At 39.6% G+C, this 19,042-nt stretch overlaps 1 pseudogene; it reads left to right on the top strand.

Moving 5' to 3' along the window:
* The first annotated feature begins 18,141 nt into the window (after positions 1-18,141).
* Positions 18,142-18,296, top strand: LOC131277555 (U1 spliceosomal RNA; annotated as a pseudogene).
* The last annotated feature ends 746 nt before the right edge of the window (positions 18,297-19,042 follow it).

Genomic DNA, 19,042 nt, shown 5'->3' with positions numbered 1-19,042 from the left:
CCACAACTTCTCAAAAGTGAAGCCAATAAGTAGCCAAATATAATTAATAAGAAAATGAAATAATATTGATAGTTTTAAACATAAGAAATAACAAATAAAATTCAGAAAATTTAAAAAAATAAAAACATAATAAAGAATTGGGATTAAAATAATGAAAAATATTTAAGAAAAATTTTTTTGACATATTTTGCCTTTCATCACTGTAAGATCTGTTGTCCTATATGTACACTGACATTTTCTTCCATTTGTTCCCATAGCGTTTTACTTTTTTTTGTTTTGTCTTCAAAGAAGTTTTAGGTCACAGTAAAGTCACATAAAAAATACAGGGGATTCCATTTACCCAACATCCTACCCATTTTCCCCCTTCCCATATTAATAGCCTTTTTATATGTGGATGATACATTTCTTACAACTGATTAACACAGCTACTAACCATGGTCAATAGTTTACACTATGGTTTACATTTTTGACCGTATACTTTTATAAATTTTGATGAAGTTTGACATGGCCTGTATCCATCATTGCAAGATCATTTAGAAAACTTCTACTGCCCACAAAATATCCCCTCTTTCGTCTATTCTATTCCTCCCTCCCCCTCCCCTGTGGCACACAGAGACTACCAGGCTTCACTCCTTGAAGGACAAGATTCATAATTGTTTGCAGCAACACTGAGGGCTTGACACACTGGTCTGTCCTCCCCTATTAGGCACCACCCAGGCTCTCAAGAGACTCCTGTCCCTCTATTTGGGAACATAATGGGCCTCCCCAGGATGGGAGTCCAACTCCTTCCCACTCTATGTGAGTTTCCACCCACTGATATAACACTCTGGCAAAATGATCCCTTGCACACTCCTGACAAGCCTGCCCTGACCCAAATGCCTCCCAGCAAAGACCCTAAATCAGTAACCCTTTCTTGTCATATTGCCAAAAGAGCTTTCCCCACTTGGTAGTTTCAGCTATGTACCCACGAATCCCCAGTGTTCACCAGCAACCTCCCCCAACCCTCTCCCCAGTTCCATGGACCATTCAACACACCCACCCTACCCTACCCACCTGTCAAAACTGTACCACCCAACCCATTAGTGTCACTACACCCCTGTCATGTCACTTCACTGCACAAGTACAAACATTCACATTATCATAAATTTTACCTTATGGGCATTGACTAACAACCTTCTTCTCCCTATTTCTTGAAAACCTATTTTACAAACTCTAGCTCTGTGAGTCTGCTCAATTTGCTTAATTCTTATCAGTGAGGTCCTTCAATACCTGGCTTGCTTCAATCAATATAAGGCAGCCTACTCAATGGGAGAAAATATTTGGTAACCATATATCTGATAGGAGCTTAATATCCTGCATATATAAAGAAATCCTATGCCTTGAAAATAAAAAGACAAACAACCCATTTAAAAAATGGGCAAGTGATTTGTATAAACACTTCTCCAAAGAAGAAATACATATGACTAAAATGCACATAAAAAGATGCTCAACATCACTAGCTATTGGGGAAATGCCAATCAAAACTGCAATGAGATAGTCATCTTTCACCCATTAGACTGGCAGCTATTAAAAACAGGGAACTACAAGTGGTGGACAAGGTGTGGAAGAATAGGAAACCTGGTCCTCCACTGCTGGTGGGAATGTGGAATGATGCAGTGATTGTTGAGGACAGTTTAATGATTCCTCTAAAAACTAACTATAGATCTGGCATATGACCCAGCAATTCCACAGTATGGTGTATACATAGAAAAATTGAAAGCAAGGACACGGACAGATAAATGCACACCAACGTACATAGTGGCATTGTTCACGATTGTTAAAAGTTGGAACCAACCCAAATGCCCATCAAGAAATAAATGGAAATGGAAAGTGGACTTGGCTCCACTGATAGAGCACTCTTACCATATGGAGGGTCCAGAGTTCAATCCCCAGGGCCTCCTGACACATGTGGTAAGCTGGCCCATGAACAGTGCTGCCCCTGTGCAAGGAGTGCACCTCACAAGGAGATCTGCTCCACTTGAAAATCTCAGCCCACCCAGGAGTGGCACCACACACATAGAGAGCTGGTGTAACAAGATGATGCAACAAAAAAGAGACACAGTTTTCCCAGTGCTGCCTGATAATGCAAGTGGATGCAAAAGAACACACAGCAAATGGGCACAGAGAGCAGACAACAGGAGGAAAGGGGAGAGAAATAAATAAGTCTTTAAGGTGGCAGAATTGGCCCAGTGGTTAGGGCATTCATCTACCACATGGGAGGTCCATGGTTCAAACCCCGGGCCTCCTTGACCCATGTGGAGCTGGCCCATGTGCAGTGCTGATGTGTGCAAGGAGTGCCCTGCCATGCAGGGGTGTCCCCTATGTAGGGAAGCCCCATGCACAAGGAGTGTGCCCCATAAGGAGAGCCACCCAGCATGAAAGAAAGTGCAGCCTGCCCAAGAATGGTGCTGCACACACGGAGAGCTGACACAACAAAAGAGACACAGATTCCCATGCCACTGACAACAACAGAAACGGATAAAGAAAGAAGATGCAGCAAATAGACACAGAGAACAGACAACCAGGGTGGGGTGGGGGGAAGGGGAGAGAAATAAATAAATAAATAATAAAAAAATAAAAAATAAAAGTAAATTGAATGTTATTATATTTACCATTCAGTGGTTAGTACACTTTAAAAAGAGATTAATGGATAAACAAAATGTGGAATAAGCATACAATAGAATATCACTCATTTGTAAGAAGGGATACAGTACTAATACATGGGATAACATGGACGAATCTTCAGGACCTTATATTTAGTTCTTAATAGTACAGTGATACACTCTTTGTCCTTTTGTGTCACTCAAAATAATGTCTTATAGATTCATCCATATTGTCATGCTTCATGACCTCATTTTTTCTTATTGCTGCATAACATTCCATCGTGTATATATACCACAGTTTGTTTATCTACTCATCAGTTGATTGACACCTAGATTGTTGCCAACTTTTGGCAATCATGAATAAAGCCACTATGAACGTCAGCAGATAGATGTCTCTTTTTGTCACTGCTCTCAGCCTTCTGGGTATGTAGCTAGTAATGGTATTGCCAGCTCACAAGGCAAGTCTATGTTCAACTTCCTTAGGAACTGATAGGCAGTCCCCCACAGTTGTAGTACTATTCTACATTCCACCAACAGTGAATAAGGTTCCTGTCTCTCCACATCCTCTCCAACACAGAGATTTCTGACTTTTCAATAGTATCCATTCTAATAGGTGTGAAATGATACCTCATTATAGTTTTTTTTAACAAATCTATTTTATTGATACATATTGCTAAAGCATAAATCAATCCAAAGTATTCATCAGTGGTACTTGGTAGAAACACATAGTTGTGCATTCATCACTTCAGTCATTTTTACAGCAATTTCATTATTCCAATAATAATAGTAATAATAATAATAATAAAGCAATTTTAGCACCTCCCAATCTCTCTATGCTTCCCCTGCCATACACAGCTGCTATTCTTTTTCATTTTTCCTAGGTTATTTTTATTTATATTTTGTAAAAACAGTTTTATGTATGCAATATCACCCATATTCGTGTTTCATGTGAGGTTTTACTATGTCACAGTCCCATGTTAGTTTTTAGCTTTCCTTCTAGTAATGTACATGACCTCAAACCTTCAACCACTGTCAAACCCATGTAATAGCTCTGCTAGTTACAAACACTATGATGTGCTCTCACCATTTTTATTAATTTTCTAAGATATACAAACAACCTTTTTACCAGTTCTGCGCAGATTAACCTTCAGCTTTCCATTCTCTGTCTTCATTCTATTTTCTGGTGGCCTGTATTCTAATTATTAACTCCTTAAGTTTACACAATATATTTAGTTCATAATAGCATAATCATACATTACTTGTCCTTTTATGTCTGACATGTTTGCTCAAAATAATATCCTCCACGTTCATCCATGTTGTCATATGCATCATGACTTCATATCTTGTTATAGCTGTATAACATTCCATCATGTGCACATACTACAAATGTTAATCCATTCTTCAACTGATGGACAGACACATGGGTTGTTTCCAGCCTCTGGCAATCGTGAATAATCCTAATGTGAACATTGGTATGCAGACGTCTGTGTCTCTGCTCTCAGTCCTACTGGATTTATAGCTAGTAATGATGTTGTCAGGTTACATGGCAAGTCTATATACAACCTCCTTAGAAACTGCCGAACAGTCCTCCACAGTAGCGGTACCATTCTACATTCCCACCAACAGTAAATAAGCATCACTGTCTCTCACATCCTCTCCAACATTTACAACTATTATATCTAATAGTTTTGAAATAATATCTCATTGTGGTTTTAATTTGCATTTCCCTAATTGCTAGTGATGTTGAACATTTATTATGTGTTTCTTTGCCATTTGTATTTCTTCTTCAGACAGTTGTCAAGTCACTTGCCCATTTTTAATTGTTTAGTCTTTTTATAGCACATATTGAGTAACAGTGGTAACAGTAGGTCTACAATCTTGTTCTAGATCTCAGTGGGAAAGCTTTGTCCTTCCCATCGAGTACAAGAGTAGCTGTAGGTTTTTCATATCTATAGTTTACCATATTGAGAAAGCTTCCTTCTATTCCTATCTTTTGAGAGTTTTTAACAAGAAAGGGTGTTGTATTTTGTGAAATACCATTTCTGCATCAATGAATAGGATCATGTGATTATTCTTCAACTTATCAATATGGCTTGTTACACCAATTGATGTTATTCTATTGAACCACCCTTCCATACCTGGGATAAAACCCACTTGCTCCTGGTGTGAAACTCTTTGAATGTGCTTTTGGAATCTGTTTGCAAGTATATTGTTGAGGATATTTGCATTTCTATTCATTAGAGATATTGGTCTGGAATTTTAAAACTTTTTAAATATCTTTATCTAGGTTTGATATTAGGGTGATGTTGGTTTCATGGAATGAGTCTCGTAGTATTCTTTCCTTCTGAAGTCTTTTGGAAGAGCTTGAGCAAGACTGGTATTAGATCGTCTTTGAATGGTTGGTAATTTCACCTGTTAAGGCATCTGTTCCTGGGCTTTTCATCCTTTGGAGGTTTTTGATGACTGTTTCAATCTCTTACAATATGTCATGCTCTTCCAATTCTTCCAGGGTCAGTGTAGGTGGTTCATGTGTTTCTAGGAAATTATCCATCTCCTCAACATTGTCTGTTTTTTTCATATACAGTTGTTCATAGTATCCTCTTATGATCTCTCTTATTTCTGCAGGATCATTAGTAATGTCCCCTCTCTCATTTCTGATTATATTTATTTGTGTCTTCTCTCTTATTTCTTTGTCAGTCTAGGTAAGGGTTTGTCGATTTTGTTGATCTCAAAAAACCAACTTTTGGTTTTCTTATTTTTCTGTATTGTTTCTTTATTTTTTTTAAAGATTTATTTATTTATTTATTTCTCTCACCTTCCCCACCCCCCCAAACCCTGGTTGTCTGTTCTCTGTGTCTATTTGCTGCATCTTCTTCTTTGTCTGCTTCTGTTGTTGTCAGCAGCATGGGAATCTGTGTTTCTTTTTGTTTCTTTCCTTCAGTTTGGTTTGGCATTAATTTGTTGCTTTTTTTCTAGTTCCTCCAAGTGTGCAGTTACATCTTCAATTTTAGGTCTTTCCTCTTTTTTAATCCAGCACTGCCTTTGAAGTCCCATAAATTTTGATATACTGTGTTCTCATTATATTCATCTCAAGATATTTGCTGAATTCTCTTAATTTCTTCTTTAACCCACTGATTATTTAAGAGTGTGTTGTTATTCTCCATATGTTTAAAAATTTCCCTTTTTCCATCCATTACTGATTTCCAGCTTCATTCCATTATTATCAGATAAAGTGTTTTGTATAGTTTCAATCTTTATAAATGTATTGAGACTTGTCTTGTGACCCTACAAATGGTCTCTCTTGGAGTACAATTGATGAGCACTTGAAAAGTAAAGTGCACTCTGCTGTTTGGGGATGCAGTGCTTCATAGATGTTTGTTAAGTCTAGTTCATTTATCATATTATTCACACTCTCTTTCTTTATTTATCCTCTGTCCTAATTTTCTATCCAATACTGAGAGAGGTGTATTGAAGTTGAAGTCTCCAACTATTACTATAGAGGCATCTATTTCTCCCTTCAGTTTTACCAGTGTGTTCCTCATGTATCTTTGGTCACTCAGGTTAGGTGTATAAATATTTAATACAGCTATTTCTTCTTGGTGAATGGCCCCTTTTAAAATATATAATGACCTTCTTCATCCTTTATAACAGCTCTTTGCTTGAAGTCTATTTGTCCAATACTAATATCATTACTCCAGTTTCTTTTGTTTACTATTTGCATGAAATATACTTTTTCAAATGTAAAGAAAATATCTTTACATTTAACCCAGTTGTGACCTTATATCTGAAGTGGGTCTTTTGTAGAAAACATATAGATGGCTCATATTTTTTAATTCATTCTATCAGTCTACATTTTTGGATTGGGGAGTTTAATCCATTAGCATTTAATGTTATTATTATAAAGGCATTACTTACATCATCCATTTTGTCCTTTTTTCCCTCAGAATATCATTCTATTGTCTGCCTTTTTACACTTTAATTTTTACCCTTCCTAATATCTTCCTTTCTATACTCTTCTGGAAATCTCACCATTGCTTTTTCCTTGGAAGCTGCAGCACTCCCTTCAGTATCTCTTGTAATTCTGGTCTTTCAGTAATATATTTCATCAATTTTTATTTGTCTGTGAAAACATTGAAATCACCCTCATTTTTGAAGTACAGTTTTGCCAGATAGAGAATTCTTCTCTCCTCCATGGTTTCTGATGAGGGTTCTGCACTTTACCTTTTTAAGTATTTTTTGTTTGTGTTGCTTTCCTTTTCTCTTGATGCATTCAGAATCCTCTATCTCTGATATTTGTCATTCTGAATAATAGGTGTCTCAGGGTAGGTCTATTTGGATTTATTCTTTCTGGAGTGCATTGTCCTTCTTGGATATTGATATTTATGTCTTTCAGAAGGGTTGGGAAATTTTCACTCATTATTTCCACAAATATTCTTTACCCCCCATTTCCAATCTCTTCTCCTTCTGGAGCACTGACAATGTATATAAACGTTTCTCATTTCCATTCAGTTTTCTGAGACTCGGTTTCATTTTTCTTATTCTCTTCTCTTTCTGTTCTCCTGGACTTTTTTTTTTTTTTTAAGATTTATTTATTTAATTTTCCCCCTCCCCCAGTTGTCTGTTCTCGGGGTCTATTTGCTGCATCTTGTTTCTTTGTCCGCTTCTGTTGTCGTCAGCGGCACAGGAAGTGTGGGCAGTGCCATTCCTGGGCAGGCTGCACTTTCTTTTCACGCTGGGCAGCTCTCCTCACCCGTGCACTCCTTGCGCATGGGGCTCCCCTGTGCGGGGAACACCCTTGCGTGGCACGGCACTCCTTGCGTGCATCAGCACTGCGTATGGGCCAGCTCCACACGGGTCAAGGAGGCCCAAGGTTTGAACCACGGACCTCCCATGTGGTAGAAGGACGTTCTAACCACTGGGCCAAGCCCGTTTCCCTCTCCTGGCCTTTTAATTCAGATATTGTGTATTTGAATTCACTAATTCTGCCCTAGAACTATTAAAATCTGCTCATATATGTCAATATCTTTTTATTCTCATCCATCATGTCTTTCATTCCCATAAGGTATGTTACTTTTCTTTGCAGGCTTTCAAATTGTTCTTTATACTCACTCAGTATCTTCTTTTTTTTAATTTTTTTTAAATTTTATTGACTTTGTAATAATATTACATAAAAAATATATATATGAGGTCCCATTCAATCCCACCCCCCCACCCCACCTCTCCCCCCCCCCAGCAACACTCGTTCCCATCATCATGACACATCCATTGCATTTGGTAAGTACATCTTTGGGCACCTCTGCACCTCATGGTCAGTGGTCCACATCATGGCCCATACTCTCCCCCATTCCATCCAGTGGGCCCTGTGAGGATTTACAATGTCCGGTGATTGCCCCTGAAGCACCATCCAGGGCAGCTCCATGTCCCAAAGATGCCTCCACCTCTCATCTCTTCCTGTATTTCCCCATACCCATCAGCCACCCTGTCGACTTTTCCCAATCCAATGCCACCTCTTCTATGTGGACATTGGATTGGTTGTGTCCATTGCACCTCTATGTCAAGAGGAGGCTCAGATTCCACATGGATGCTGGATGCAATCCTCCCATTTTCAGTTGTAATCATTCTAGGCTCCATGGTGTGGTGGTTGTCCTTCTTCAACTCCATCTTAGCTGAGTGTGGTAAGTCCAATAAATCAGATTGTAGGTGCTGGAGTCTGTTGAGGCTCAGGACCTGGCTATCACATTGTCAGTCCAGAGATTCGACTCCCCTAAATATATCTTAAACTCCAACACTAACTGCACCTCCAGCACATTAGCATGAAAGTCTTATGAAGAGAGATCCCATCTGAGGCCAGATTCATCACACATAAACACCATTTCCAAAGAGGGGCCCTCTGACCTAGTAGTTAACCCCATCGGCCATGACCATAACTCCCATGGGTCTCTTTAGCCCTCAAAGGAACCAATATCTGGGGGTTGTATCTGCTTTGTCTCTCAGACTCTGCTCAGTTGTGCATAAGGGCAATCCTTCTGCCAGCCTCCAGACTCTTTTTTAGAGACTCGTAGCCATATAAACTCATTTCTCCTTTCCATTTCCCCCTTACATTAAGTCAAACAGCATTTTAAAGTCATGTTATTTTATGTAGACATGGATATTCTGCTGATCCGCATTGAACCTTCTGTATAAGGTCATTTTCCAGTTGCATCATCAGTTGGTAGTTGATAGTGGTCCCTCGTTGCCAGGGAGGCTCATCCCCGGGTGTTGTGTCCCACGCTGGGGGAAGGCATTGCATTTACATGCTGAGTTTGGCTTCGAGACTGGCCACATTTGAGTAACATGAAGGCTGACAGGAGGAAATTCCCAGGCACAATGCTGCTCTAGGCCTTGTTCTTATTTTAGGCTTATTAGCTCACAAGCATAGTCATTAGCGTCAGGGGCTCCCTGTTGAACCCTCACTCCCTCCTGGTCCCCGCCGCTGCACCTGGGAGACTGTCACTGCTCCCCTAGGGACCACGACAGAGCACCACTGGCCAGGAACCCAGTACCCCCCCTGCTGTGGTTTTTAATTGTTGCCACTATGAGTATATCCAAACATTACCATGCACCCTGGACATATGTTCTGTACAGCTCCCTGTCAGCCATATATCACCTGTCAATGATATCCTATGCCAGTATCCCTCCATTGCCATTGTTGAAACACTCTGTGATCCAGAACTCCCTGAAATTTGAAGCCCAATATAATGTCAGTGTCCCTTACTAGGGAATGGCATATAGCGATGGGTTTAAAGGTTAGATAAAGAATATGTGTTGAATGGAAAAAATTCTACATCCTATCTTTTTCTTTTTTTTTTCCCCCCTTAATTATTGAGCTTCTTTTCACAGGAGCCCTAGACCACAGCAATGCATATATATAATATACAGCACTCCCATACATCCACCACAAAACCTTTTCCCTTCCACAGCGATACCCTTACAACCTATTCACATCATATTTACTTAACGTGATGTACAGCATCTAAGACAATAGCTTTCTAACAAGGTGACATCTGTGCTTACATTGTGGTGCATACTTTAGGATACACAGTTTTTACATTCTTAGTTATCCTTTGTTTTACATTATGGTTTACATTATCAGTCTGTCATCTCCTATATGTTATGGTGTAATATTACATGCTTTATATCCATCCTTGTGTACTCTCACGAAACTCCTCTCTTACCCCCCATTTACCTTGGTTCCACACATTTAACATCCATTTTCCCTTCCACCTTGGTGCCCACAGTGACAGCCAACCTCCGTTTCCCAAGGAGCCACTTCCAGAGATAGATGGAATAGTGTTCAGGGCCTAACTTGCTCGACTGCCCCAATGCCCTGGGAGCCATCCTTTCTCTCGAGGGATACAGTTCCCTCTATTTGATGGCATTAGTCATCCCCAGGATGTGGGTCCACCCCCACTCACACTACTTGGGTTTCTACCCCATGGTGTCACCCACTCTGGCAGAATGAGCATTTAGACATTGCCCAGGAGCCCGTCCTGCATCAGACCCTCCCCTCCGAGCGTTCTAAACAGGTAACTCTCTTTATTATATTTCGATATGATTTTCTCAGCATTTTACTCTCCACCAACACCTGACCCTCTCCTGTGTTCGTATGCTACCCCTCCCTCCCCCCACTTTTGGGCAATGTAACCCATCCACCCCTCCCCAGCCACCCTCAAACCCGCAAAGCCCCAACCAGACACAACCCCTTGTCCCCCTTTTATCTCTTCTTTGTATTCATACTTACCACCATCTCGTCTTAAATTCCACTCCTGCAGACATTAGCTCACATCCTTCCTCCACCCTCCGATTTCTTGTAAGCCTATCGTTCAGTTTCTTGCTATCTAGGGCAGCTTGGTTATTTCATATCATTGAGGTCATGTAGTATTTGTCCTTCAATGTCTGGGTGGCTTCACTCAACATAAGGTTCTCAAGATTCATCCATGTTATCACATGTGTTTGTAGTGTGTTTGTTCTTACAGCCGACTAGTATTCCATTGTGTGTATATACCACATTTTATTGATCCACTCATCTGTTGATGGGCATTTGGGTTGGTTCCAACTTTTGGTGATAGTGAACAATGCTGCTATGAACATTGGTGTACATATATCAGTTTTTGTCCTTGTTTTCAGTTCTGCTGGGTATATACCTAGCAGTGGTATTGCTGGGTCATATGGCAAATCTATGGCTAGTTTTTTGAGAAACCACCATACTGTCCTCCAGAATGGTTGGATCCTTCTGCATTCTCACCAGCAGTGGATGAGTGTTCCCCTTTCTTCACATCCTCTCCAGCACTTGTATTCTTCTGTTTTTTTCATAGCTGCCAATCTTATGGGAGTCAGATGGTATCTCATTGTAGTTTTGATTTGCATTTCCCTGATAGCTAGAGCTTTGGAACATTTTTTCATGTGCTTTTTTGCCATTTGTATTTCTTCTTTGGAGAAGTGTCTGTTTAAGTCTTTTTCCCATTTTTTAAATGGGTTGTTTATCTTTTTATTTTCAAGATATAGGAGTTCTTTATATATGCAAGTTATAAGTTTCTTATCAGATATATGGTTGCGAAATATTTTCTCCCACTGTGTGGGCTACGTTTTTACTTTCTTAACAAATTCCTTTGAGGTGCAGAAGGCTTTAATTTTGAGGAAGTCCCATTTATCTATTAGTTCTTTTGCTGCTCGTGCTTTTGGTGTGATATTCATGAATCCATTTCCTATTACAAGGTCCTGTAGATGTTTCCCTACACTGCTTTCCAAGGTTTTTATGGTCTTGGCTCTTATATTTAGGTCTTTGATCCATCTTGAGTTGATCTTTGTATAAAGTGTGAGATGGTAATCCTCTTTCATTCTTCTACATATGGCTATCCAGTTCTCCAGACACCATTTGTTGAATAGGCCACTCTCTCCCAGTTGAGAGGGTTTGGTGGCTTTATCGAATATTATGTGGCTGTATATGTGAGGTTCTATATCAGAGCTTTCAATTCGATTCCATTGGTCTGTGTGTCTCTCTTTATGCCAATACCATGCTGTTTTCACCACCGTAGCTTTGTAGTATGTTTTGAAGTCAGGAAGTGTGATTCCTCCAATTTCGTTTTTCTTTTTCAATATGTCTTTGGCTATTCGGGGTCTCTTTCCTTTCCAAATAAATTTCATAGTTAGTTTTTCTAGTTCCTTAAAGAAGGCTGTGTTGATTTTTATTGGGATTGCATTGAATGTGTAGATCAGTTTTGGTAGGATAGACATCTTAATAATGTTCAGTCTTCCTATCCATGAACAAGGAATAGTCTTCCATTTATTTAGGTCTTCTTTGATTTACTTGAACAGTCTTGTATAGTTCTCGGTGTATAAGTTCTTTACCTCTTTAGTTAAATTTATTCCTGAGTATTTGATTTTTTTATTTACTATTGTGAATGGTATTTGTTTCTTGATTTCCTCCTGATCTTGCTCATTACTGGTGTATAGAAATGCTACTGATTTTTGCGCATTGATCTTATAACCTGCGACTTTACTAAACTCATTTATGAGTTCTAGAATCTTCGTTGTAGATCTCTCAGGGTTTTCTATGTATAGAATCGTGTCATCTGCAAATAATGAAATTTTGACTTCTTCCTATCCAATTTGAATGCCTTTTATTTCTGGTTCTTGCCTCAGTGCTTGAGCAAGTACTTCTAAGACAATGTTAAATAGGAGCGGAGACAGTGGGCATCCTTGTCTTGTTCCTGAATTTAGAGGGAAGGAGTCTAGGATTTCTCCATTGTATACAATGTTGGCTTTAGGTTTTTCGTATATACTCTTTATCATGTTCAAAAAATTTCCTTGTATTCCAATCTTTTGGAGTGTTTTTATCAAGAAAGGGTGCTGTATTTTGTCAAATGCTTTTTCTGCATCAATAGATATAATCATGTGATTTTTTTCTTTCAATCTGTTTATATGGTGTATTACGTTGATTGATTTTCTTATGTTGAACCATCCTTGCACACCTGGGATAAATCCCACTTGGTCGTGGTGTATAATTCATTTAATGTGTTGTTGAATACGATTAGCAAGTATTTTGTTAAGTATTTTTGCGTCTAGGTTCATTAGAGAAATTGGTCTATAATTTTCCTTTCTTGTGATGTCTTTGTTTGGCTTTGGTACTAGGGTAATGTTGGCATCATAGAAGGAATTGGGTAATGTTCTTTCTGTTTCAATTTTTTGGAATAGTTTCAGCAGGATTGGTGTCAGTTCTTTCCAGAATGTTTTGTAGAATTCACCTGTGAAGCCATCTGGCCCTGGGCTCTTCTTAGTTGGGAGATTTTTAATAACTGATCCTATCTCTCTGTTTGTGATTGGTTTGTTAAGATCATCAATTTCTTCTTTTGTCCGTATGGGCTGCTTATGTGTTTCTAGGAATTTGTCCATTTCCTCTAGATTGTCATTTTTGTTGGAATATAATTTTTCAAAGTATCCTCTTATGGTAGTCTTTATTTCTGTGGGGTCAGTGGTGATATTGCCTTTCTCATTTCTTATTTTGTATATTTGCATCTTCTCTCTTTTTTTCTTTGTTAGTCTCACTAAAGGTTTGTCAATTTTGTTGATCTTCTCAAAAAACCAGCTCTTGGTCTTGTCTATCTTTGCAAGTGCTTTCTTATTTTCTATTTCATTTAGTTCTGCTCTTATCTTTTTTATTTCCTTCCTTTTTCTACCTGTTGGGTTACTTTGTTGTTGTTTTTCTAATTCCTTCAAATGTGCAGTTAGTTCTTCAATTTTTGCTCTTTCTTCTTTTTTGATATATGAATTTATGGCTATAAATTTTCCTCTCAGTACTGCTTTTGCTGCATCCCATAAATTTTGGTATGTTGTGTTATCATTATCATTTGATTCAAGGTAGTCATTGATTTCTTTTGAGATTTCCTCTTTGACCCACTGTTTTTCTAATAGTGTGCTCTTTAATTTCCAAATAATGGTGTGAAATCTGGGCTTCTATCCCTTGCAAATTTCCAGCTTGACTCCACTGTGGTCAGAGATATTGTTTTGTATGATTTCAATCTTTCTGAATTCATTCAGCCTTTCTTTGTGGCCTAGCTTATGATTTATCTTGGAGAATGATCCATGTGCGCTTGAGAAAAATGTATACGGGAAACGGACTTTGGCCCAGTGGTTAGGGCATCCGTCTACCATATGGGAGGTCTGCGGTTCAAACCCTGGGCCTCCTTGACCCGTGTGGAGCTGGCCATGCACAGTGCTGATGCGCGCAAGGAGTGCCGTGCCACGCAAGGGTGTCCCCCACGTGAGAGCCCCACGCGCAAGGAGTGCGCCCCATAAGGAGAGCCGCCCAGCGTGAAAAGAAAGTGCAGCCTGCCCAGGAATGGCGCCGCCCACACTTCCCGTGCCGCTGACGACAACAGAAGCGGACAAAGAAACAAGACGCAGCAAATAGACACCAAGAACAGACAACCAGGGGAGGGGGGGGAATTAAATAAAATAATAAATCTTTAAAAAAAAATAAAAAAATAAAAAGAAAAATGTATATCCTGCTGTGTTTGGGTGCAGCGATCTATATATGTCTATTAGATCCAGCTCCTCTAATATACTGTTCAGATGTTTTGTTTCTTTGGTGATTCTCTTTTGAGATGTTCTGTCCAGAGTTGATAGTGGTGTATTAAAATCCCCCACTATAATTGTAGATGTATCTATTGTTTCACTTAGTTTTTCCAGCGTTTGCCTCACGTATTTAGAGGCACCCTTGTTATGGGCATAAATATTTATGATTGTTCGATCTTCTTGACAGATTTTCCCTTTCACTAAAATGTAGTATCCTTCTTTGTCTCTCACAGTTGTTTCACATTTGAAGTCTATTTTGTCTGATCTTAATATAGCTACTCCTGCCTTTTTTTGGTTATTGTTAGCTTGTATGATTGTTTTCCAGCCATTCACTTTCAATCTCCATGCGTCTCTGGGTCTAAGATGTGTCTCTTGTAGACAGCATACGGATGGGTCATATTTCCTTATCCAATGTCCCAGTCTGAATCTTTTGAGAGGTGAGTTTAATCCGTTGACATTCAGTGTTATTACTTTCAAGGAATTATTTGTGTTAGCCATATTTTGATTGGATTTGTGTTTGTCATATTTTGTTTGTATTTTTTTTGTCTTTTTTGTGGTTGTTGTTGCTCTTATACTCTCCTCCAACTCTGCCTTTCTTGTTTTTTCCTTTCTTCCTGCAGAACTCCCTTTAGAATTTCTTGAAGGGGGGGATTCTTGTTGGTATACTCTTTCAGTTTCTGTTTGTCTGCGAATATTTTGAACTCTCCATCATGTTTGAATGCTAGTTTAGCTGGATAGAGTATTCTTGGTTGGAAATTTTTTTCCTTTATTACCTTGACTATATCATACCACTGCCTTCTTGCCTCCATGGTTTCAGATGAGAAATCAGCACTTAATCTAATTGAGCTTCCCTTGTATGTGATGGTTTTCTTTTCTCTTGCTGCTTTTAGGATTTTCTCTTTGTCTTGAGCATTGGATAATTTGACAAGTATATGTCTTGGGGTGGGCCTGTTGGGGTTTATGATTAGTGGAGTGCGCTGTGCTTCTTGGATATGCACATCTGTCTCTTTCAGTAGATTTGGGAAGTTTTCAGCCATTATTTCCTGCAACACTCCTTCTGACCCCTTTCCCTTCTCTTCACCTTCTGGAATGCCTATAATACATATGTTTGAGCGTTTTGCATTGTCATTCAGGTCCCTAAGTCCTAACCAGATTTTTTCTATCTTCTTATTGACCCCTTCTACTATCTGTTTGATTTCTGATGTACTGTCTTCCACATCACTAATTCTCTGCTCTGTCTCTTCTAGTCTGCTGATATTTGCTGCAAGTGTATTTTTGATTTCTTGAACTGTGGTGTTCATTCCCATCATATCTGTTATGTTTTTGCATATGTCTGCAATTTCCCCTCCAAGTGATGTCTTCATGTTGTTAAACTCTTTCATTACTTCGTCAAATTTGTCGGTGATAAATGTTCTGAGATCTTTCATTGCTTGTGCAAAGTTTTGCTCCTCTCCATGATTTTTGGTTTGTTGAATGGATTCAGTCATGTTTTCCTGATCACTGGTTTGGTTTGTAGATTTTTGTTGCTTTCTGGTCATCTCTTTATCTTGACGTATTTAATCAGTTCCTTATCTTCTTTTTCTACTCTTGGAGGTTAATTAGCTGTTATTTTTGCATAGGTGTTATATCTTCTTTTGTTACTTTTTCCCTTCTTATTCTAATTTCTTGTTGTTGGTTAAGTTCACTTTAAAGGAAAGTATATTAGTGTTGGGGAAAGGCAATTGTGTGAGCAAGGGAAAAGTGTATAGTAGTATTGGTGATTTATGTTAACAAAGCAAGAATATAAAATCTGGGAGGATGGAGGTTAGATTCATGTAAATTGTGTAGAGTTATAGCAGTAGGTAGAGTACTTATTATGAGGTAGATGATTGAATATGGGAGGAATGTGGTATGAGCTAAAAAGCTATTGTTTTCGTGAGAGAGGGAAAGAGAAAAGAAAGGTAATAGTTTCAAGTGTGGATAACAGACAGAAAACAAAACAAAGGTATTAGGAAATAAGACTTAGACCCTTCATGGATCGAAGAAAGGGAGGTGGGAGGTGGAATATAGGAGAGACAGTAGATGGTGGCGGATATCAAGATGTAGGGGAAAGAGGATAGTGTAGTAGCCTAAATCAGTTCACACAGAAATGAGGCAGTGGAGGATGAGAAATCCCAGCGAATGTGAGGTGTTTCCTGCTGCACCTATTGTATAATTGAGTTAAAATAAACTAAGTAGAATATGAGGGACAAGAGGGAAAGAGACAACAGAAAAAAAAAGAAAAAAGAAAAAAAAAGAAAAAAAAATGGGGGGGAAGGGTTGAGAGGAAGAAAGGAAAAGAGGGTGGGCAATGGGTGGGGAACAGGTAGGGGAAAGAAAAAACAAAACAAAACAAAAAAAACAGATATACATGAACCAGAATTAAAACACCCACTATACAGCACCTACCACACACACAAAAAAAAATCCTTAAATAACTGAGTACAAAAAAGAGTTTGGGGGATACGCTGGGGGAGAAGACTCGGGGATAATGCAGTATTAGCAATCAGGAAATTGAAAAAAGTAAAGAATGAGTCAGAATGAAAATAAAAACAAAACAAAATGAAACGATAAAGAAAAAACACCAACATTGAAGGCTAGGGCATTTAAGGACCTCAGATGGACCTCAGTGCGTGATGGATTCAGGGATGGGAAGTCTGAGATATTGAGGACTCAAGAGGTGTGAGTCTCTGTGGTTTGGGCCACCAGAGTTTAGGGAATTCAGACCTGGCAACCTCCAATCTGGTCAACAGGAAGCCTGGGAGCCCCGCAGTGTAACACAGCCCTCAGGGATCCCCTCAGCTGGGTGCCAGCCCTATGGGGGAAGTCAGATCTGCAAACTCTATATTGTGACTGAACCCTGCAATTCACTTACTAAGCTGGGCTCATTAGTACGTGTATCTTTCACTTCAGCTTTTGGACAGCTCCCGTCCTGTGATTCCAAACCACTGCCACTAGATGGCGCCTCTACACCGCAGCCACTTTACTAGTACTGATCCAAAACCCGGCCTGTGACGCTGAAAACAGATTCCAAAACCGAGATTCCCAGGCTTCGCAGAGTATTCCCTAATCGGCTTCCAGGTGTGCCCCCCTCCCTTTCCGCAGCCTAAAACAATTTTCCAATTACGTCCCTTTTTTGCCTACAGCCTATTTGGGTTAGAGACCGGCTGCCGGGCTTTTGGGGGCAGGGCTTCAGGCGGAAGCTGTACTGTTTGTGCTCGCAATCCAAAGTTTCTCCCGCTTCACAACAAAACACCGTCTATCTTCCCAAATCGATCCGCAAAGGTGACCCGTCGCATCAACCCGCCAATAGCTCGCCCAGAACTCGCGAACTCCTTAGCAACTCAGAGCCATCTAAAAGTGAAGCTGCTGGGCAGGAGCGCCACTCCCCCCACCCCCAATAGGGAGGAGCCCGTGCGTGGGTCTCACCTGCGGGCAATAGAACCCGAATTATATCTACTAGACCAATCCACTCCGTTACCTTTCCACCCAATCTATGTCCAGGCACTTCTGCCCTGCAAAAATCCCGAAAAAGCCGTGCCTTGGAGAACCTGCAGCCGCGCAGTATCTTCTTATATCCTTTATTTCTTTAGTCATATTTTCTTTAAATTCTTTGAATTGATTTAGGAGAGTTGTGTGATTATCACTTATGAATTATCTTAAATCCTGTATCTCTTCAGGTCATTTGATTTCTTTGGCTGGACCATCTCTTCCTCTTTCCTAGTATGGCTTGTGATTATTTGCTGATGTCTAGCTATCTGAATATGTTGGTGAATTTACTCTGATGGTCAAATTCTCTCTTCCATATTTTTTTTCCACAGCTCTTTGTTATTTGTTTCAACTTATTCTATGTTCTTCAAATTACCCCATACTTACCTAGAAGGAGAGATAAAAAGATCATGAAGGTGGTTTTTCCCAGGGTGAGGTCTACCCATTGTACTCTGGATGTGCGATTTCTCTGAGTATGGGAAAATCTCCTGCCTAATTTGTGGTAGTGGGTGACTGCATTTGTGCTCTCACATTTTTAAAAAATCACCCAGCTTAGGTTATCAAAATCAGACCAAGGGTTCACCAATGGGGTGCAGATTTTCTCCCAGTGGTTAGGATACATAGGATACAGAGAGAAGTAGAAACTTTTTTTCCTATCCAATTTTCAGACATGTTGGCAGATGCCACTCAACACCACATATTTTCATGGAAGTGTTTCAGTCTTGGCTTTCCTGTGTCTTGGTCTATCTAGAGCTGAGATTCTTATGGGGCTTTGCTGGCCAAATTCACAAGAAGCCTCCCACCTCCCTGTCCATTTTGCCTTGAATGAGCTGAAAGGGAGGAAGAAATCTGTTCCCATCTTAGTCAGCTGCAGTGAACCAGGGGTTTTACCCTAGCTTAATATCTTTGGGGTGAGGAGGGGAGCCAGCCCAAACACTGCAGGCATTTGGTAACTGGCATTTGTTGTTTTGGGTTCTTCCTCTCTCTGTCCCTTATCCTCCTGGCACTTGTGTAGCACTGTACTGTTCTGCTGACCCCCATAGCAGTTCCCTCAGATAGCTTTTGACACTTTCTCCATTGTTTTTGTGGAGAGAATTGAGTCTTGCCTGCCTAATCTAATACCATCTTTTCACAATTCTCTCTCAGTGTAGTTTTGACTTCAATTTCCCTAATTGCTACTGATGTTGAGCAATATTTCATGTGTTTTTTTTCTTCATTTTTATTTCCTCTTTGGACAATTGTCTTTTCAAGTCTTTTGCCCATTTTTTAAATCCAGTAGT

This window comes from Dasypus novemcinctus, unplaced genomic scaffold (assembly GCF_030445035.2).
Source record: "Dasypus novemcinctus isolate mDasNov1 unplaced genomic scaffold, mDasNov1.1.hap2 scaffold_134, whole genome shotgun sequence".
Classification (NCBI taxonomy): domain Eukaryota; kingdom Metazoa; phylum Chordata; class Mammalia; order Cingulata; family Dasypodidae; genus Dasypus; species Dasypus novemcinctus.
The sequence above is the reverse complement of the archived record's forward strand: the minus strand, read 5'-3'. Positions and strand labels throughout refer to the sequence as shown.